Source organism: Callithrix jacchus, chromosome 17 (assembly GCF_049354715.1).
Source record: "Callithrix jacchus isolate 240 chromosome 17, calJac240_pri, whole genome shotgun sequence".
In the NCBI taxonomy this organism is placed as follows: domain Eukaryota; kingdom Metazoa; phylum Chordata; class Mammalia; order Primates; family Cebidae; genus Callithrix; species Callithrix jacchus.
In genome coordinates this window covers 8,734,938-8,757,548 of record NC_133518.1, presented here as the reverse complement: position 1 = coordinate 8,757,548, position 22,611 = coordinate 8,734,938, and the positions used below count along the sequence as shown (strand labels likewise).

General features: G+C 37.8%; 1 long non-coding RNA gene across 2 annotated transcripts in view; it reads right to left on the bottom strand.

Annotated features, from left to right (window-relative positions):
• Nucleotides 1-22,611, bottom strand: part of LOC118148898 (uncharacterized) — a 37,514-nt gene that overhangs the window by 3,724 nt on the left and 11,179 nt on the right. The window contains exon 1 of one of the 2 annotated variants that reach the window (XR_004735961.2): nt 1,419-1,489. The exons of the other annotated variant lie outside the window; for it this stretch is intronic. This is a non-coding gene — a long non-coding RNA (uncharacterized LOC118148898). Of the gene's footprint in view, nt 1-1,418; nt 1,490-22,611 lie in introns of those variants that run through there. 2 annotated transcript variants of the gene reach the window in all.

The following is a 22,611-nucleotide window of genomic DNA, read 5'->3' as shown; positions in this document are numbered from 1 at the left end:
CTCTCTTTTTTCTCTCTACGTGTCCACTATAGACCTAATTATGTCAATTATCCTCTTATTTTGTAACTATTTATTGTCATGTCTTTTCATTAGACTGTGGCATTCTTAAGAAGAGATTGTTTCCTTGTACGTTTTTATATTTTCAAAATTGAACAAAGTGGATAGCAAATATATGGTGAAGTGAGTCAGCATGGCATGACTGCTGTTCAATATACACCCAAGTACTCAATGTCGCATGAAAGAGAGTATGAAGCTGAAAAGGACCTTCGTGTTCTACAAATCCAAACCTTGAGTTTACACAGGAGATAACTAAGACCCAGAGGGATAACTTGCCCCAAATCACAAAGCCAGAAAAAAATAGTTTGTTTTTCATGTTGTCCGGAACTCTTTTCATTACTCCATATGGTTGAGTGGGATATATTTCAGGTGCATGTACATGTTTTCTGAGTGTTCCTAAAACGCAAACATAGGCAGTATGGAATGTGTAATCATAAACTAGTCAACACTCATGAGAAAATGCTGAAAATCTTACTGTGATCCTGCTCTTTACCAGATGACCAGCTATTACAATTTCTTACCCTATGCTTCCCGAAAGAGAGGAAGCTCTGTGGACAAATTGATCTTTTTAGATACTGATCTTGCCATTTGGATATGCTATTTTCAAAGAATAGCACCAATAAATGACATCTGATTAATTTTTTAAGTATAGTTTTTCTTTTCACCATTACTGTTTTGAGCAACAAGAAGAATCTTATGGAAACGTTTAAAGAATATACACCAACAACTACATCTACCTAACTTTACCTAACCCCAAAGCAAACTTAGGGGACATGCTACCCATTCATAAAATTACTGAGCACAGATTAAAATTATTTTGAAAACCTTTTGAGCATGTTACGTCACTCAGTAGGTCATTCATTCATTCATTCATTTTCTCACAAAGCCACAATAATACCATATCTCAAGCCATTTTCTCAAACCACTCTGCAATTGAATATCTAATAGCTTTCTGGATATTTCTGTATGGTGGCTTGGCATGGTTTTGAAATAATCATGCCCAGAGCTAAACTCATTTCCTTTTTCTGAAATATCATTTTCTCTTGTTTTTGTTTGGTATTTTGAATCAGCATGCATGGATTGCTGTATTACATGTACCCAGATAGTCAATTTTGCATGAAAGAGATGAATTACGGTATGTTATGCACTCAGATACTCAATTTTGCATAAAGGAAACCTCAACTCAGTTCGAGTAATCATCAGCTAGTTTCTTTGGTGAATGTATGCCTAAACAAATGAAAATAAACCCTTTCATTTCTACCTCCAACACAGACTTCCCTTCCCAATATTTTTTCTATTTCTAAAATTGGCACCATATTCTCTCAGATTATCAAGGAAATTTTTGAAATTAGTTTTCCTACCAGGATTAGACTTAAGCCCCAGTCCCTCCTACATGTCCATATACATTGTCCCTCAAGCCTTTTTTCTGACTGAATCTAATATGTTGCTATGAATTATGTCAGCAGTTTGCTCATTATGACTCACAAAAGTATTGACAAAGTTGCTCTGCCTATGTTATTTGATATGGAATCTTCTGTCACTTCTGACCAAGAGGCTACCTGTCTGGCTACTGCTTTTAATTATTCTGCCCATGTTTTGAGAGAGACATTGCTAATGTGATTAGTCAGAGCTTAACCACATTTATTGTGAGCATGGTTATTCTGTTCTAAAGATTAGTATGTTTAAGAGGCATTTCCTTTTGTACTAATTTCTCCCACGTGATCAGGATACCCAAGCAGGCATGGATTTGAAGTAGGTCTGGCCAGGTATCTCTGTTCTTATGTTATCTCTTCCGTGCTAATGAATAATTGATGAGTTAAACTTTGGTCTACTTTGCAGATAGAGTAAGTGCAAATAGAAGAAGGAATCAATAATTTTGCTTTAAGTTATATGCGCAAGTTCAATTTTACAAAGATTCTGTATTTTGAATTTGGAGCACTGATTCAGCTATTATAGACATAATTTTTCACAGTTGATGAAAAATGCTAACATGAATTTAAGAATTTAAACCAAAACCAGTTTAAGATAGCTTAAAGTAAAGCACACCAAGGCATGACATAATTACCTTTTTGAAATGCATTGATATCACAGAAAATCTTACATAACCAGAGGAAGGAAACATTAACTATAAGGGTCCGATGATTCAAATAAGGGCTATATTTTATGTGAAACCATGGAGGTCAGGAGACAATGAGATGACATTTTTAAAGTGCTAAACGAAAAGAAAAACTATCAACCTAGAATTTTATATCTAATGAAAATATTTCTCAGATCTGGGGGCAAAACAAAGTCATTTTCAGACGAGCGAATGATGAGAGAATCTATTGTTAGCAGGTGAATGTTGAAAGAAATGTCAAAGAACGTTTTCCGGGGAGAAGAGTCGATATAGTAGGTGCATATTTGGAGGTACACAAAGAACTGCTGAGAGCTGAAAATGAGAAATATGTGAATGCATATAGTTTTTACATTTTTTTAACTTTTAAAAACGATAATTTAACTTATTAAAGTAAAAATAGCAACATATTGTGTCTTTAAATACATATGAAAGTAAAATCTGTGCAACGAAAGCACAAAAAGGGTAATGAAAACGTATTGTTGTAAAGTTTATATATTACATTTGAAGCGGTACCATATTATTTGAAGATATGATAAAGATACATGTAAATCATAAAACACACACATAACTAGCAAAGCAAAATAGAGTTGTGACTAAAATACCAATCAAAAAGTGGAGAGGAATACTGAAAAACGTTCAATTAACACTAAGCTGTAAAAGATGGGAGATTTCAAAAAACACATGCATAGTTAGAAAATCAATAGCAAAATGGCCGGCTTAAACCAATCAGATCAACAATTGCATTAAATGTGAATAAACTGATAGGACTCAAGATGGCGCTGTGAGAACAACCCGATGGCGCTGTGAGAACAACCCAGGATTGGAGTTCTCGTTGTGTCTGCGGAGAGGTGAGTCTGAGCTGCATTTCCAGACTGATCTTTGTTGCTCACGGAACGGGGAAATTCCCAAGTGAAGAGGAGACGCGGGACGCCAGGCAGATATTCCGCCTGGCGAAGCCGGCAGCCGGGGTGGTGGCGGCCGGCCCTACCCAGCGCTCCCCACAGGGCGCACTTGTCCGGGTGCCCCGTTGAACCGGCAACTGGAGACGTGAGAGGGCTGGACTTGAGACTGAGCTAGACTTGAACAGTGGGCCAGCCCAGGGGATTGCAGGAACAGAGCGTTAGGATTGGCCCAGTGGGACGAACAAAACCGCGATTTCAAACAAGCCCCCTGCAGACGGCCCGAGACGCTCTGAGGGGGAGGGGCGGCCACCATTACCGAGGTAGCCCGCCCCAACTGAGATACACGCCCATTGCTGACGCAGCCAGCCCTTGCCAAGGCAACCCGTCCCTACTGAGATACACGCCCACTGCTGACGCAGCCAGCCATTGCCGAGGCAACCCGTCCCTACTGAGATACACGCCCACTGCTGACGCAGCCTGCTGTTGCCAAGGCAACCCGCTACAACAGAGAGATTCCGCCGCAGGGCGTGGTGGAAAACAGCAGAACAGCGGAGCCAGGGCGAGCCTCACAACAGCAGGGCAGAGCCTCGGCAGGCAAACAGTGGCTAGTCTGCATCCTAGCTGGGCAGGACCTCAACGGACATCCAAAAATAAAGCCCAAACCCCTCAACACAGAGCATTTGAGAAAAAAAAGGGTTTTTTTAATGAGCTCTGTTGCAGCAGAATCAAACATAGCAGCCTAACAGCCCTGAATGAACAACACAGCTCACAGCTCAGCAATTAAACCCCTATAAAGTACAAACTGTCTCCTCAAGCAGCTCCCTGACCCCTCTATATCCAAAAGACTGACATTAGGCAGGCACCATCCTGGGACAAAGATAGCAGAAAAAGAAACTGGTAGCATCCCTCGCTGTGCCACAGCTGCTAGAGGTGCACCCCAGACAAGCAGGGTCTGGAGCGGACCTGAGCACTCTTACAGCAAAGGGGCTAGACTGGTAGAAGGAAAACCAAGCAACAGAAATACTTCATCATCAACATTCTGGGTGTCCACTCAGAGACCCAAACGAAAAGTCAGCAACTACGCAGACGACCAGCGGACAAATCCACAAAAATGGGAAGAAACCAGCGCAAAAAGGAGGAAAACACCCGAAACCAGAACACCTCGCCTCCTAGAAAGGACCAAAACTCCTCACCAGCAAGGGAACAAAGCTGGACGGAGAATGACTGTGACGAAATGACGGAATTAGACTTCAGAAGATGGATAATGAGAAACTTTGGTGAGCTAAAAGATCATGTATTAAATCAATGCAAAGAAACTAAGAACCTTGAGAAAAGATTTGAAAAAAGATTTGAGGAAATGATAACAAGAATGGATAACTTAGAGAGGAATATGAATGAATTAAAGGAGCTGAGAAACACAATACGAGAACTTCACGAAGCATGCACAAGTTTCAATAGCCGAATTGACCAAGCAGAAGAAAGAATATCTGAAGTCGAAGACCAACTCAATGAAATAAAACGAGAAACCAAGATTAGAGAAAAAAACGCAAAACGGAATGAACAAAGTCTCCAAGAAATGTGGGACTATGTGAAAAGACCTAACCTACGTTTGATAGGTGTACCAGAAGGGGACGAAGAGAATGAATCCAAGCTGGAAAATACTCTTCAGGACATCATCCAGGAAAATTTCCCCCACCTAGCAAGACAGGCCAACACTCAATTGCAGGAAATTCAGAGAACAACACAAAGATATTCCGCAAGAAGAGCAACCCCAAGGCACATAATCGTCAGATTCAATAGGGTTGAAATAAAGGAGAGAATACTAAGGGCAGCCAGAGAGAAAGGTCGGGTCACCCACAAAGGGAAGCCCATCAGACTCACAGCAGATCTCTCGGCAGAAACACTACAAGCCAGAAGAGAGTGGGGGCCAATATTCAACATTCTTAAAGAAAAGAACTTTCAACCCAGAATTTCATATCCAGCCAAACTGAGCTTCAGAAGTGAAGGAAAAATAAAATCCTTTGCGAACAAGCAAGTACTCAGAGATTTTGTCACCACCAGGCCTGCTTTACAAGAGCTCCTAAAAGAGGCACTACACATAGAAAGGATCAACCAGTACCAGCCATTCCAAAATCACACTGAATGCTAAAGAGCATCAACATAATGAAGAATCTACAACAACTAACAGGCAAAACAGCCACTTAGCATCAAAATGGCAGTATCAAATTCACACATAACAATATTAACCCTAAATGTAAATGGACTAAATGCACCAATCAAAAGACACAGACTGGCAAATTGGATAAAAAGCCAAAACCCATCAGTATGCTGTATCCAGGAAACCCATCTCACATGCAAGGATACACAAAGGCTCAAAATAAAGGGATGGAGGAAGATTTACCAAGCAAATGGAAAGCAAAAAAAAGCAGGAGTTGCAATTCTCATCTCCGATAAAATAGACTTTAAAGCAACAAAGATCAAAAGAGACAAAGAAGGCCATTACATAATGGTAAAAGGATCGATACAACAAGAAGAGCTAACGATCCTAAACATATATGGACCCAACACAGGAGCACCCAGATACATAAGGCAAGTTCTTAAGGACTTACAAAAGGACTTAGACTCCCACACAATAATAGTGGGAGACTTTAACACTCCACTGTGAATACTAGACAGATCTACCAGACAAAAAGTCAACAAGGATATTCAGGGCTTGAACTCAGACCTGGAGCAAGCAAACCTGATAGACATTTACAGAACTCTCCACCCCAAATCCACAGAATACACATTCTTCTCAGCACCACATCACACCTACTCTAAAATTGACCACATAATTGGAAGTAAAGCACTGCTCAACAAATGCAAAACAACTGAAATCATAACAAACAGCCTCTCAGACCATAGTGCAATCAAGTTAGAACTCAGAATTCAGAAACCGACCTAGAACCGCACAGCTTCATGGAAACTGAACAACTGGCTCTTGAATATTGACTGGGTAAACAACGAAATGAAGGCAGAAATAAAGAAGTTCTTCGAAACCAATGAGAACGAAGACACAACGTGCCAGAACCTCTGGGACACATTTAAAGCAGTCTCTAGAGGAAAGTATATAGCAATAAGTGCCCATATGAGGAGAATGGAGAGATCCAAAATTGACACCCTATCGTCAAAATTGAAAGAGCTAGAGGACCAAGACCAAAAAAACTCAAAACCCAGCAGAAGACAAGAAATTACTAAGATCAGAGCTGAGCTGAAGGAGATTGAGACACGAAAAACCCTTCAAAAAATCAATAAATCCAAGAGCTGGTTTTTTGAAAAGATCAACAAAATAGACAGACCACTAGCCAGATTGATTAAAAAGAAAAGAGAGAACAACCAAATAGATGCAATAAAAAATGATAAAGGGGAAATCACCACAGATTCCACAGAAATTCAAACCATCATCAGAGAATATTACAAACAACTCTATGCCCATAAACTAGTAAACCTGGAAGAAATGGACAAATTCCTGGATTCCTGTGTCCTCCCAAGCCTAAACCAGGAGGAAGCTGAAACTATGAATAGACCAATAACAAGGTCTGAAGTTGAGGCAGCAATTAAGAGCCTACCACACAAAAAAAGCCCAGGTCCAGACGGGTTCACAGCTGAATTCTACCAGACACACAAGGAAGAGCTGGCACCATTTCTTCTAAAACTATTTCAAACAATCCAAAAAGAGGGAATCCTTCCCAAATCATTTTATGAGACCAACATCATTCTGATACCAAAACCCGGCAGAGACCCAACGAGAAAAGAAAACTTCAGGCCAATATCCATGATGAACATAGATGCAAAAATCTTCAATAAAATATTGGCAAGCCGATTGCAACAGCAAATCAAAAAACTTATTCATGATGATCAAGTAGGATTCATCCCGGGGATGCAAGGCTGGTTCAACATATGCAAGTCTATAAATGTAATTCACCACATAAACAGAACCAAAAACAAAAACCACATGATTATCTCAATTGACGCAGAGAAGGCATTTGACAAAATTCAACAGCCCTTTATGCTAAAAACCCTCAATAAACTCGGTATTGATGGAACGTATCTCAAAGTAATAAAAGCTATTTATGACAAACCAACAGCCAATATCATACTGAATGGGCAAAAACTGGAAGCATTCCCTTTGAAATCTGGCACTAGACAAGGATGCCCTCTTTCACCACTCCTATTCAATATAGTACTGGAAGTTCTAGCCAGAGCAATCAGGCAAGAAAAAGAAATAAAGGGTATTCAAATAGGAAAGGTGGAAGCCAAATTGTCTCTATTTGCAGACGACATGATAGTATACCTAGAAGACCCCATTGCCTCAGCCCAAAAACTCCTGAAACTGATAAGCAACTTCAGCAAAGTCTCAGGATATAAAACCAATGTGCAAAAATCACAAGCATTCATCTACACCAATAACAGACTTAAAGAAAGCCAAATCAAGAGCGAACTGCCATTCGCAATTGCTACAAAAAGAATAAAATACCTTGGAATACAACTCACAAGGAACGTAAGAGACCTCTTCAAGGAGAACTACAAACCACTGCTCAACGAAATCAGAGAGGACACAAACAGATGGAGAAACATTCCATGTTCATGGTTAGGAAGAATTAATATCGTGAAAATGGCTATACTGCCCAAAGTAATTTACAGAATCAACGCTATCCCCATCAAGCTACCATTGACTTTCTTCACAGAACTGGAAAAAACCACCATGAACTTCATATGGAACCAAAAGAGAGCCTGCATAGCCAAGTCAATTCTAAGCAAAAAGAACACAGCAGGGGGCATCACACTACCGGATTTCAAACTATACTACAAGGCTACAGTAATCAAAACAGCATGGTACTGGTACCAAAACAGAGATATAGACCAATGGAACAAAACAGAGGCATCGGAGGCAACACAACATACATACAACTATACAATCTTCGATAAACCTGACAAAAACAAGCAATGGGGAAAGGATTCCATGTTTAACAAATGGTGTTGGGAAAACTGGCTAGCCATGTGCAGAAAGCAGAAACTGGACCCCTTCCTGACACCTTACACTAAAATTAACTCCAGATGGATTAAAGACTTAAACATAAGACCTGGCACCATAAAAACCCTAGAAGAAAATCTAGGCAAAACTATCCAGGACATAGGAGTAGGCAAGGACTTCATGAACAAAACACCAAAAGCATTGGCAACAAAAGCCAAAATAGACAAATGGGACCTAATGAAACTCCACAGCTTCTGCACGGCAAAAGAAACAATCACTAGAGTGGATCGGCAACCAACAGAATGGGAAAAAATTTTTGCAGTTTACCCATCTGACAAAGAGCTGATATCCAGAATTTACAAAGAACTCAAACAGATTTACAGGAAAAAAACAAACAAGCCCATTCAAAAGTGGGCAAAGGATATGAACCGACACTTTACGAAAGAAGACATAGATGAGGCCAACAATCATATGAAAAAATGCTCATCGTCACTGATCATCAGAGAGATGCAAATCAAAACCACATTGAGATACCATCTCACGCCAGTTAGAATGGCGATCATTAAAAAATCTGGAGGCAACAGATGCTGGAGAGGATGTGGAGAAAAAGGAACACTTTTACACTGTTGGTGGGAGTGTAAATTAGTTCAACCATTGTGGAAGACGGTGTGGCGATTCCTCAAGGCCTTAGAAATAGAAATTCCATTTGACCCAGCAATCCCATTACTGGGTATATATCCAAAAGACTATAAATCGTTCTACTATAAGGACACATGTACACGAATGTTCATTGCAGCACTGTTTACAATAGCAAAGACCTGGAATCAACCCAAATGCCCATTGATAATAGACTGGATTGGAAAAATGTGGCACATATACACCATGGAATATTATGCAGCAATCAGAAATGATGAGTTTGTGTCGTTTGTAGGGACATGGATGAATCTGGAGAACATCATCCTCAGCAAACTGACACAAGACAGAAAATGAAACACCGCATATTCTCACTCATAGGTGGGTGATGAAAAATGAGAACACATGGACACAGAAAGGGGAGTACTAAACACTGGGGTCTATTGGGGGGAAAAGGGGAGGGCCAGTGGGAGGGGGAGGTGGGGAGGGATAGCCTGGGGAGAAAAGCCAAATGTGGGTGAAGGGGAGAAGAAAAGAAAGCACACTGCCCTGTGTGTACCTACGCAACTGTCTTGCATGCTCTGCTCATGTACCCCAAAACCTATAATCCAATAAAAAATTAAATAAATAAATAAATAAATAAATGTGAATAAACTAGGGCCTCTTCTGTAATGACTGAGTAGTTCATAAATGCCCTTTCACAGATAACAAATGTAAGTGTTAGACAAGATTCAAAACAAACAAACAAACAATAAATAGTGACTGAGGACAATAAAGGGCTAACAACAAACACAGCCAAATCCTGGAAGGAGCCAGACTCTTGGAAGAAGGCAGCAGCACAAGATGAGTTACCAGGTCTTACACATTTTATCCTGAGGGCAAGTGAAATCTGGCAACATGTGGAGACTAAATTTTTAATTGAAAAGTTCATAGTCTTTCTAACCTGAATAACTATAGGACAGAGTTTGTGGAAATCACAACTGCATAAAAGAAATGTGTATACTGATTAGGAGAGGCAGAGATGACTCTACCCAGATGTCTCACTTGCCTTTGAAACATGCATGTGTGGGACAGACTAGAGCTGAGGATGAAAAATTGTGCTAAGAGTTGAGCTGCTAACAAGGAAAATAATTTGCAGTTTAAGACCAGCTAGGAATTTCCAGAATCCAGAGTCTCTGCAATATAACATTCAAATATCCAAGATATAAATTACTCAATTTATGCAGTGCTGGAAAAGGTACTCATTAGTGTAATAAAATAGCAATCCAAGGAGACCAACACTGAGATGATCCGGTTCTTAGTGTTAATATGCATAGATTTCAAAGCAGTATTACAATAATTAACTTCAAGAATGTATAATAATATATGCCCACAGTAACTGAAAAGATAGGACATTTCATCAGAGAGGAAAAATAATGTAAAAAACAACCAAATGGGAATTGTAAAGCAGAAAAATGCAATACATTAAAAAAATGTCACTGAATGGGGTAATCAGTAAGAAGAAAGCTCTTCTTGAAGAAGTAAAATAATAAGGAAAACTCAGGTTTCCAGACAAGAATTGTGATTATAAAATGTTAAATATATGGTTAAATAAAAAAGACTATTATTTCTTTTTATCTTAATTTTAAAAAATACCTAGGACTGATTAAAGCAAAAATTATTGTAGTTTATGTGATGGATTTCAATGCAATGCATATGACAACTGCAGTGCAAAGGAATTGGGAGATTTAAATGAATCTATAATGTTGCAAGGTGTATAGATTTTTCAAGAACGAATTCACTATTTACTCTAGGTAAACTCGGAAAAGTCAAGGATACATACTGAAATTTCTAGAACATACAATAAAATTAATAAAAAGAGGCATACCTAAAAAGGCAATAGGTAAATTAAAATTACTTTCTAAAATATAAATAGGTTATATACTTTATTTACAGGACAAATTGTCAAGTGAAATAAAGACAGTAAACACAAAATTTTTCTGTGTATGAGTTACACATAAATATAAATAGTTGGCCAGGTGCCATGGCTCACACTTGTAATCCCAGCACTTTGGGAAGCCAAGGTGGGTGGATCATCTGAGGTCAGGAGTTCTAAATCAGCCTGGCCAACAGGATAAAAACCCATCTCTATTAAAAATACAACATTAGCTGGGTGTGGTGGTGTGTGCCAGTAATCCCAGCTTACTTGGGAGGCTGAGGCAGGAGAATCACTTGAACCTGGGAGGTGGAGGTTGCAGTGAGCTGAGATTGTGCCACTGCTCTCCAGTCTGGGTGACAGAGTTAGACTGTGTCTCAAAAAATATAGATATTATTTTTTGAAAGTATCATGCAATGGGGAGCTACTGGTCAAAGTTGTACCCTTTGCCCAGTTTCAGTTACACAGGAGGAATAAATTCTGCAGATCTGTTGTACAAAATTGTGGCCATAGTTAATAATAAAGTATTGTATATTGAAAACTGCTAAGAAAGTATTTCTTAAATGTCCTCATCACAAAAAAATAATAAATATATGAGTTGATTGATATGGTTTGGATATTTGTGCCCTCCAAATCTCATGTTGAAATGTGATCCCAGTGCTGGAGGTGGAACCTGGTAGGAGGTGTTTGAGTCACTGGGGCAGATCTGTCAAGAATGGTAATAAGTGGGTTCTCTTTCTACTAGTTTATGTAAGAGCTGGTTGCTTAACACTGCCAGTCATCACTTCCTCTCTTGCTCCCTCTCTTGCCATGGGACACTTGGGCTCCCCCTTTGCCTTCCACCGTGATTTCAAAGCTTCCTGAGGCCTCATCAGGAGCAGATGCCAGCCCAGGCTTCCTGTACAGCCTGCAGAGCCATGGGCCAAATAAATATATTTTCTTTCTTTTCTTTTTTTTGGTTGAGATAGTTCTTGCTCTGTCACCCGGCTGGAGTGCAGTGGCACAATCTCAGCTCACTGCAAACTCCGCCTCCTGGGCTCAAGCAATTCTCCTGCTTCAGCTTCCTAAGTAGCTGGGACTCCAGGTGTGCACCACCATGCCCAGTTGATTTTTGTATTTTCTGTAGAGACAGGGTTTAGCCATATTGGCCAAGCTGATTGAGAACTTCTGGGCTCAAGGGATCTGACTGCCTTGGCTTCCAAAAGTGCTGAGATTATATACGTGAGTCACCACTCTGCTCCCAGCCATCTCTTTCTTTATGAATTACTCAGTCTCAGATATTCCTTATAGCAATGCAAAACAGATGAACACAGTGATTTGCCTATATGTTTATCAGCTTGATTTAATCATTCTGCTACACATATATACACATGTATACATATATGTGTAGCAGAATGATTACGTGTATACATATACATGTAGCAGAATGATTACGTGTATACATATATATGTAAATCAATACATATAAAACATCATATTGTGCCTCACAAATATATACAATTATTTTCCAGTTAAAAATAAATAATTAAAGTTTTTTAAAATCAAAATTTAAAAGCATCGTGCAAATACCAATTATAAGAAAGGCAGGATGGCTATATCAATATATCATAGAATGAAGATTTCAGAGAAAGGAATATTATCAGTGATAAAGAGGACATTTAATAATGATTAAAAAATAGTTCATAAAGAAATCCTAACAATAAAACATACATATGTATCTAATAGTAGAGTTTTGAAATAATTGAAGCAAATATTGACAGACACTAGAGAAACAGATGAATCTATAGAGTAGGAGATTCTAAAACTAGTCTCTAAGTAAATAACAGACCTACTTGAGCGAAAATCAGTAAGAATACAAACAACTTGAAAACTTTATCAATCAACTTGATCGAACTGACATTTATAGAGCACTGCATCTAACAGCCTGCAGCATTTGAGTTCCTTTCCAATTCACACAAGACAGTCTCCAAGACAGGATATGTCCTGAGTCATTTAAAAAGTGAATTCCAAAGATTGATCTTATACTGGGCATGTTCTCATGCCACTGTGGAATTAAAGAATTGATAAAACTGAAAAATAGAAAAGCCTCAAATATTTGAAAATTAAGTAACCCTGGTCTAAGGAATTCATGGATTAAAGAAGAAATTACAAAGAAAACTACAAAATAATATAATATGAAAGAAATGATGAAAAACATTATGATTTGTGAAATGCAATTAAAATAGTGCTCAGCAGGGAATTTATAGCTCTATGTGCTTATGTTAGAAAAGAAGCAGGGTTTAAAATCAACGATCTAACTTTCTAACCTAAGAAGTTAAAAAATACTATATTCAAGCCAAGGAAAGTAGAACAATGAAAATAATAAAGATAGGAGCAGACATTAATGAAATATATAACAGATAAACAGAGAAATCAAAGAAACCAAATGTGGCTCTTTGAAAAAATTATATTAAAATTGATTAACTCTCTCACTATACTGATTATCAATAGCAGGAATGAAAAGTGAGGATGCTAGCATAGATCTTACAAGAATTAAAATGATGCAAAGAAAAATATTAAAGATGATTTGAGTCAGAAAATTCAACAATTTTGATAAAATGAACACATTCCTTGGGAGAAAAATAACAAACTGATTACAAAAATAGAAAATTTAAATTGCCAAATATCTACTCATGAAATATAATTAGTAAAAAACTAGTAATTTAAAAAAACTAGTAATTAAAAACATTACCTAAAATATAATTAAATCAATTGAGTAAAATGGACATTTCAGAAATAAACTTACATTTTTTTTGTGAAATGAGTTTCAACTAAGCCTCCAAATCAAAATGATAGGAGAAAGGAGCATCTTCTCAACATATGGTGGTGGGACAACAGAATAGCTACATGGGGGAGAAATCTTGCCTCATCTCTCTCCCTGTATACATAATTTAGCTTAAGATGGATCTCAGAACTAAAAATTATATAGCTTCCAGAAGAAAAATTGAATGTCTTCAATACCTTGAGATACACGAATATTTCTTAGGGTATAAAAAGCAAAAACCATAAAAGAAAAATTTAATCAAAATTAAATTTGTATGCTAATTAAAAGACCCTGTTCAATAATTAAACAGATAAGCCCCAGATTGGAAGATCATATTGTAATGCATATGTTTGACAAACGACTTATACCCAAAATATGCCAAAAACTCCTACAACTGAATAAACATAAAGGCCACTAGGCATGTCAAAACATGACAACATATTTGTGGTTCCCTTCAGGAAAGGATGGTGAATTTATCGACTGGGAGAGAATGGCAGGACCTCTCTGGGGTAGTAAAGTGTTCTGTATCTTGATCTGGGTGTAGAACATGGTGAGGTATGCTGTGTTCAGAACTTACCAAATGGTGCACTTAAGAGCCGGTGTCTCTCTTTTTGTGAATTGTATCTCAATGGAAAAAATAAGTGTTACTTTAATTTTCAAATTTGCTACAATACCAATCCTGTCATAATTTCTTCCTATATCATAAAAATTAATAATCACGAGTCAAATGATTTATTTTAATAAAAATGCCACTCATTAAAAACACTTGAATGTCACAATATGTCCTTAAATCTAGAAAGCTGATTTGCTATAAGATATGTGGGAAACAAATCTGTCCTCTGAGCTCACTTTATGGTAAAATTACTTTGCTGTGATTAATGAAAGTGTTTTTTCTCACTTATAAAGCAAAAGAATGTACACCCATTAATTTTTCACTTGCTAATGCAATAATAAGGTAACATTTTAAGATGATTAAAAATGACTCTTCAGGAAGCATGATACTGCAAAAAGAACAATGGACTAAAGTCAGGAGGACTGCACTGTGTTCTTGGCATTGCCACTTCATAACTGTGTATTGAACCCTGGAAAAGTCCCAGCATCTCTGGGCTTACTCTCCCTCATCTGCAAAATGAAGTGATTGAACTGAACGACCTCTGAGACCCTTCCTACCTCTAACATTCTGTGATCTATGACCCATGCCTTGAACTACGACTGCTTTTGACATTTTAATATGCCGAGGCACTTAAACTGTTTTCATCCATTCTATTACTATGCAAAGATCAAATTCAGGAAGCTATTTTTAAAATATTAAAAAATTCAATTAATTTTAGTTGATATTTATGATTCTGTTAGCACATTATTTGTTATTAAGGTCACATAAAGAACTAATCATTTCTACTCTGATTCCAGAGGCGTAGTGTGTATTACAAAAACATAAATCATATTAATGTGAATGTGAGATTAATTTTAAAAAGAGACAAATTACATGCTTTGCTTAGTATTTACATATTGGATATTATGAATTTATTTCTTATTCATGGTAATAACATTAATTACAATAAATTTGTTTTATATTCATGTAAATGTCACACACTTCTGGAATTTGGCATCTATAATACATGAATAAAGGGCCAGTAGCTTTTTATTCTCATATTTTGGATGTAGTCACTCAAATGAGTAGTCACACAAAATTAACAAGCTATGAAACCAGAAAAAAAAACCTATAGTTGCATTTTATTGATTTTCGTCACAATATCAAATACATAATTTCTTACCTCTGGCACTTATTTAGTCATTTTATGTAATGAGTTATTTATTAACATCCAGTGGCTAACTGGGAATTACTTTGATCCAGGTTCAGCACTTGAGGAAGGTGGTTTAAGGGGGCTGAGTACTCAGTGAAAGCAACTATTCCTATGGAAGCATAGTCTGGCTCTATGCTTATTTCCCTTCACCCCTACTAATCTCGATGAGAGACAATGTGATACAGTACAAAGAATTAAAATCGAAGAGTTAAGACGCTAGAAAACCTGGGTTCAGATTTCAATTGAACCACTTAAAATAAGCTTATCTTAAGCAAGTTTCTCAGCTTCTCTAGTTCTGTAAAATGGAGAAAATATCTAAATGAAATTAAATGTATGAATACATCTGGAACTCTAGGCAATTAATATTAGTTGCATATGGATTCGCATCCTATGCCTTCTCTCTAGTTCCTACGTTTGTATTCTTACTCCTTTTAATTTACAATTGCTTTGTTAGACGAAAATCTCTTTCTCTATTGTGTCCCTCCATGTTCTGATTAATTTCCTATCCAGACCAGCCATCTGCATCTTCACTCTTTCAGCTAGGCTCCCAGCTCCTCAACCGTTGGTCCAGTGGCTCCCACCACTCAGAGCAAACCATTCTATCTTTTCAGCCTCTTCCTGAAGTGCTTTAGTGCCTCACTTTGATGGAAACCTTGCTCTTCCCTAATGAAATCCTCAAAAGCCTGCTGAAGAAAATTCTTTCTTTCCAACTCTTATTAACACTTATGAACCCCAGAACCAGCTTTCTCGCTGGTGTCCTCCATTCTCCCACAGCCCACCATTTGTACTGCCACTTGGTCCAGGCTCCTAAGTCACTGCTGATATCATTCCTTGGTTTAAAAATCTTTACTGGCCGTGTACAGCAGCTTACGCCAGTAATCTCATTACTTTGGGAGGCTGAGGCGGGCTGATGACCTGAGGTCAAAAGTTTGAGACCAGCCTGGCCAACGTGACAAAACCCTGTCTCTACTAAGAATGTAAAAATTACCTAGGTATGGCGGTGGGTACCTGTAATCCCAGCTACTCTGAAGACTGAGGCAAGAGAATCACTTGAACCTGGGAGGCAGAGGTTGCAGTGAGCTGAGATCATGCCACTACACCCCAGCCTGGGCAACACAGCAAGACTTTGTCTCGAAAAAAAAAAAGAAAAAAAAATCCTTATTGACTACTTGGGCCCAGAGATTTGTTATGAAAAAGTCTAAGCTTATTTCTTGTGCTTTAAAGGCCTTTATTAATCAGGCCCAAATCTATCTTTCTCATCTTAATCACTACATCTGTTTGTAGACCTTTTATTTTAGTGAAACTGAACGGTTGCTTATACGCCTCTCTCTGTTCTTCCTGGACATGTTCACATTCTGTCTAACTAGAACGATTTTTACCCTAACCTCACATGTCCAATAATACCCATTTGCCACATACGAACTCAGGTTCCAGCTCTTTCTAAAGTTGTATTGGGTAACTGTGGGAAATAATCTCTTTCCATAGAGATTATTAGGTGGGCTCTGTGCCTCTCGTGGACATCACATCTTTATACCATGCATGCTACCAATTTACACATGTATCTTTTTCTCCTCGTGTATCCTTTGATTGCAGGACCCATACGTAATTCATCTGGGAATTTCTAAAAGCAAAGCACAATGGTTTCATAAATGGAAATCACTTGTAGAAAACAAGTTCTACAACATGTGAGTGAAATAAAGTAGTTTTGTACTATTTTTACAAAGCTTTATTTCCATGAACTTTGCTGGAAGAGTACTGGCTGCAGAAAACAGAAATTTATTATTTAAAAAAAAAAAAAGAACCCTCACAGAACAAAATTTGGGAAAAAAAGACCATACTTATTATAAAGGTACAAGGATATTTCAAGAAAGTAAGGTCTGGGAATGAGCAGGGTTTCATGGATGGACTCTAATCAAAGGCTGGTGCACTATGGGGAGACTGGGACCTCATAGCTCTCCATTTCTCATTTGTGATTATTTCTGAGTGTCCGATGTTGTTTGATCTTTCTCTCTCTCCATCTCTGAAAACTAAATTTTTTTGCTTATCAACCCATATCACAGATCTCGATTGCAACAACTTTTGAATTTCCACTTTTTCTATTAAAGAATATCTCTACTACCACTCAAATCTTTAAGTTACAATTCCGCATTCTCCAACAAGGACCCTAATATACCTGGCAGGAATCAACTACCCATCTTTCAACTTGCCATCCTTGTTACAGAGCAAAATTATACTATCAGATATTTTTGGACAAACTACTTCTTCAAAACCGTATACATGAAGGTTCTATAATCATTGGCATCCTTTGGGAAAGTAGCTTCTCCAAAAAAAGTGTGTGAGTGGCACAGCCAACCCAGTAGGTGCCCTTGCCAGTGGCTTGACTTCTGAAGCTATATTCAAATTATAAAAAATTATTCTCTAGTTTTAGGCTGGGTGCAGTGGCTCATGCCTGTAATCCTAGCACTGTAGGAGGCTGAGGCTGGTGGATCAAGAGGTCAAGAGATCAGGACCATCCTGGCCAACATGGTGAAACCCCATCTCTACTCAAAATACAAAAATTAACTTGGTGAAGTGGCGCATGCCTATAGTCCCTGCTACTCAGGAGGCTGAAGCAGGAGAATCCCTTGAACCTGGGAAGTGGAGATTGCAGTGAGCCGAGATCACAGCACTGCACTCCAGCCTGTCAACAGAGCAAGACTCCGTCTCAAAAAAAAAAAATTATTCTCTAGTTTTGTACAGCTGCTAGTTCTTCAAAAAATTTTTAAATACCTTGTATTTGCATTTTGTTCCAAATAGGATTCAAGTCAGAGTTATAGTTTTTGATGAAAATTTATAAAATCATTTTGACTCCTTGAGGCTATTTATCTTTGAGATTGGCAAAAGAACACTTTTGAAACTGAACCAGCTCATAAAATAGTTCTTCATCTTAAAATGAAAGTAGAGTCATCCAGTAAATGTAAAGAAGCATTTTTCTTCCATAGGCTAGGGAGCAACTGATTCAACACAGGATTTCATGAGTTTGAAAAGAAAGATGAATCATCCTACTTTAAACACAACTTTTGGCCATTAAATCTCAGTTGGTTTGACAACAAGCTTGGAAATCATTTCTTTCTTTCCCTCCCCCCCCCAAATCTGTTAGACTTCCTTCTTTGACCAGAAGAAGATCAAGTGAGGTGAAGTGATCAAAGGACACATGCGTCAGAGGAAGGGGCATTTCTTCCTACATAAGGTAGAAGTGTGAGGAAGGAGACTGATCTTCTTCAGTTCAGGAAGTTCTTTTCCGGAACGGAATGAAATCAAAGCAAGGAAAGCAAGACTCAGCTGGTATTAGGTAAAGGACTAGAGCCTAGGCGGCATCCAACATTGACACTGAGTGGACTGGGAGTAAAGGGAAGTGATATGTTTGGATCTGTGTCTCTGCTCAAATCTCATGTTCAGTTGTAATCCTCAGTGTTGGAGGTGGGGCCTGGAGGGAGGTGACTGGATCAGCAGGGTAGTTTCTCATGGTTTAATACCCTCCCCTCTTGGTGCCATCATCACGATAGTGAGTTTTTGTGAGATCTGATTGTTTAAGAGTGTATAGCACCTCCCCCCTCTCTATCTTGCTCCTGCTTCACGCAAGTGAACTGCCTGCTGTCACTTAGCCTTTTGCCATGATTGTAAGTTTCCTGAGGCTTCCCCAGAAGCCAAGCAAATGCCAGCATCACACTTCCTGTATAGCCTGTGGAACCATGAGCCAATTAAACTTCTTTTCTTTATAAATTACCCAGGTAATTTCTGTCTCAGGTATTTTTCTGTAGCAATTCAAAACCGCCTAATACAGAGAGCTAGGTAAGAATGAAGGACAGTGTAACAGGTAAGTGGGTGGTTATCTAAGATTGCTCGTATTGGTTATTTACTCAGCTAGCACAATCTTGTACACCAGTGATTTGCCAGGGCCTCTCAGGCCTTCATCCGCAGACTGAAGGCTGCACTGCTGGCTTCCCTACTTTTGAGGTTTTGGGATTTTGACTGGCTTCCTTGCTCCTCAGCTTGCAGATGACCTAGTGTGGGACTTCACGTTGTGATCATGAGAGACAATACTCCTTAATAAATTCCCCTTTGTGTCTTCTTCTATCCTATTAGTTCTGTACTTTTAGAGCAGATCTGGTTTCTCAAAAATATTTAAAAGCTAAGTAAAATAAATAAATAAATATTTATTTATTGTTTACTATTAAATAATAATAAAATATTATTTAATATTATTAAATAATAAAGTATTGTTAAGTAAATAAATAAATAAAAAGCAGGAGTTGCAATTCTTGCATCTGATAAAATAGATTTCAAAGCAACAAAGATATAGTGGTAAAAGGATCAATGCAACAGTAAGAGCTAACGATCCTAAACCCAGACACGTAGACCCGTAAAGAGATTTAGACTCAACGAGACGGAAAATTAATAAGGATATCCAGGACTTGAACTCAGATCTGGAGCAAGTAAACTTAATAAATATTTATAGAGCTCTCCACTTTAAATATACAAAATACACATTCTTGTCAATACCACATCACACCTACTAATAGGTTTAAATGAAATATGGATCGGCCATGATTAATACCCATTTTTAGAATAGCAACATTTCTGTTCTCTCTCCCTCTTTTTCTTCATCTTTCTTCCTCTCCTTCACTCCTTATTTTTCTTTCCTTCTCTCTAAAAAAAAAAAAAAGCTAAGTAAGGTGTGGTCACTTACCCACAGTTGACACAATGCCTGTAAGCCCCTGTAACTTGACCTCTGCACATCAGTTATGAAGACAGAAGAGTACAGAGGGAGATAGAAGAAGCATAGGTATTCTGGAAACACGTGTTTTTGCTATAACGTGTGACGAAGTGATGGAACGGAAAGCTGTATTGCTGGGAAAAGCTGAATTATGAAGGACTCCATGTGTGGTACTAAGAAGTTTGGATTTTTTCATATAGGAATAGAGAACTTGTGAAGGGTTTTAAAGAGTAGATGATATGAAGAGCCAGAAAGATCCTAACAGGCAGGATGGCAACAAAGAACATCCATTTTTATTTATTTATTTTGCATCAGTGTACTAGTTCTGAACATTTGATTTAAGTTCCTAAGTCAAAACTTAAAAGATCATTCATTCTTAAAGTTACCACGTTAGACTGCATAGAAACTCACAATTCATAAATGAGACATTCTTTTTTTGTTTGTTTGTTTTTTTGAGGCGGAGTTTTGCTCTTCTTACCCAGGCTGGAGTACAATGGCTCGATCTCGGCTCACCGCAACTTCCACCTCCTGGGTTCAGGCAATTCTCCTGCTTCAGCCTCCTGAGTAGCTAAGATTACAGGCACGCACCACCATGCCCAGCTAATTTTTTGTATTTTTAGTAGAGACGGGGTTTCACCATGTTGACAAGGATGGTCTTGATCTCTTGGCCTTGTTATCCACCCGCCTCAGCCTCCCAAAGTGCTGGGATTACAGGCGTGAGCCACCACGCCCGGCCCAAATGAGACATTTTTGTATCATATCAAAGTAGTTGTTCTTTATATCCTTATCTAAATTTGAAGTATCATTTTCCTTTTTTGCTTTGTATTATCCAACATAAAGCACTTCAGTTAGGTTCTAAGGACAAATGTGGGAGAAAAATCATGTATCAGAAACACCTTTGCTCCACCAGCAGCTTGAATTTACACAAACACTAGAATTGAGTGGAATCTGGGGCCCAATCTTTATATTAAGGAATTTGTTACTTTCTGTTCCAGACAACCAGGACAAACTACAAACTCTGCTAGCAACAAAATTACTTCCTATGTTTGAAATAGTTCAAACAGCAGGTGTTGACAAGACAAAGACATATTGCCTTTTCCCCAAAGGAAGCAAAGGCCCAGATCTTTACACTAAGCCAACATCTATAAAAAGGATGAAAGGAGGGTTTAACCAAGAATCTCAATTTAGTTTTCTCCAAAGAGAGAAGCTGAACACATTACTGTCACCAAATTTTAACTTAAGTAAGGAGTACACAAAGCTTTATTTCTTTTATTTTGTTTAACTCTGGTATTCAAGAAGATGGATAATTGTCTGAGAGACTGTGACAGTTACCTGGAAAATACTATGCTGAAAATAAAAAATCAGTTCAATTCAAGAGATCTAGATTTTCAATCTGCTATTTTACACTACAACAAGTTAATGAAGGAACTTACAAATCCTCTGGGTTTTATTTGTAAAATGGAGTTAATTATTTTTGTCTTCTAGGAATTTACTCATTTCTTTCAAGCAAGAATCAACTAAATTTTTAAAGCTGTTCAGCCAAAATGCAAGCGGAAAAAGCAGTTTTTAACATCATCTGATTTAAAAAGTAGAATATATTCCCCTGGATGTCTGAGTTATGTGATCAACTAAAATATACAACTTAAACTATTATAAACACATTCAAATCCCAAGCAACATGACATGTTTCATGAGAGCTAGAGGATGACGGTGAGGAGTGAAGGAGGTTTATGTTCAAAATTAGCTTTCATGACTTTTGATAATTTGTCTATTTTGGAATAAATTTATTTCCATTTAATAATTAATCTAGATTTACTGACAACTAGATGGAGGGAATAAGCATATCTTGGAAAAGTGAGATATCAGAAAACAGAAAGGTATTGATGAGGTTGGTGAGTGAGTGGGAAGTGGACCTCCTATTCTCCCCTTTATGTCATAAGACTTGTGTGTTTGCATTTTGTTTTCTCAGATCCAAAGAAAGAGTGACATTTCTCCAAATGCTCTTCTCTTGTTTTAAAACCGTTCAGCACTATGCTATTCTCACTATGGCTATAACTTTTACTGATGCACTGAAATTTCTGTGAAATTTATCTAAACTACAGGAAACCAATAGCAAGAAAGGATTTTACCCGAATTGGTAAATGCATTAATGTTTGTTTACTCTAGCAATATTTCTCCTGTAAGAGGGCTAGAAAGCAAAATGATGGGTCCCCAAGACTCATGGGGAAAGAGAAGAAAAGACATTTGGAATTGCATTTTTAAGTGTAGTAACTTTTTAATAAAGCAAGACAACTCATTTTTTGCTGATGCCTTTAAAACCCTGGGGAGTTGTTTTGAAAGCAATATGACAATATAAGCAGGTTCCCAAAGTGTACCTTACCTTTCACTCTATTGAGACCTTGTGAAGAAAATCAATCAAACGAGATCACAATTACTCAGGATTAACAAGAATGGTAACTAAGAAAAACAAACTTTGTAAATAATCAGAATTTCAAAATATTTAAGAATACGTAGTTCTTATTTATGGAATAGAGGTATAGGAATTCTCAAGCTTATATTTTATATTATTAACTTCTATTTAAAAAGATAATGTTATTTGAATGGGCTTCC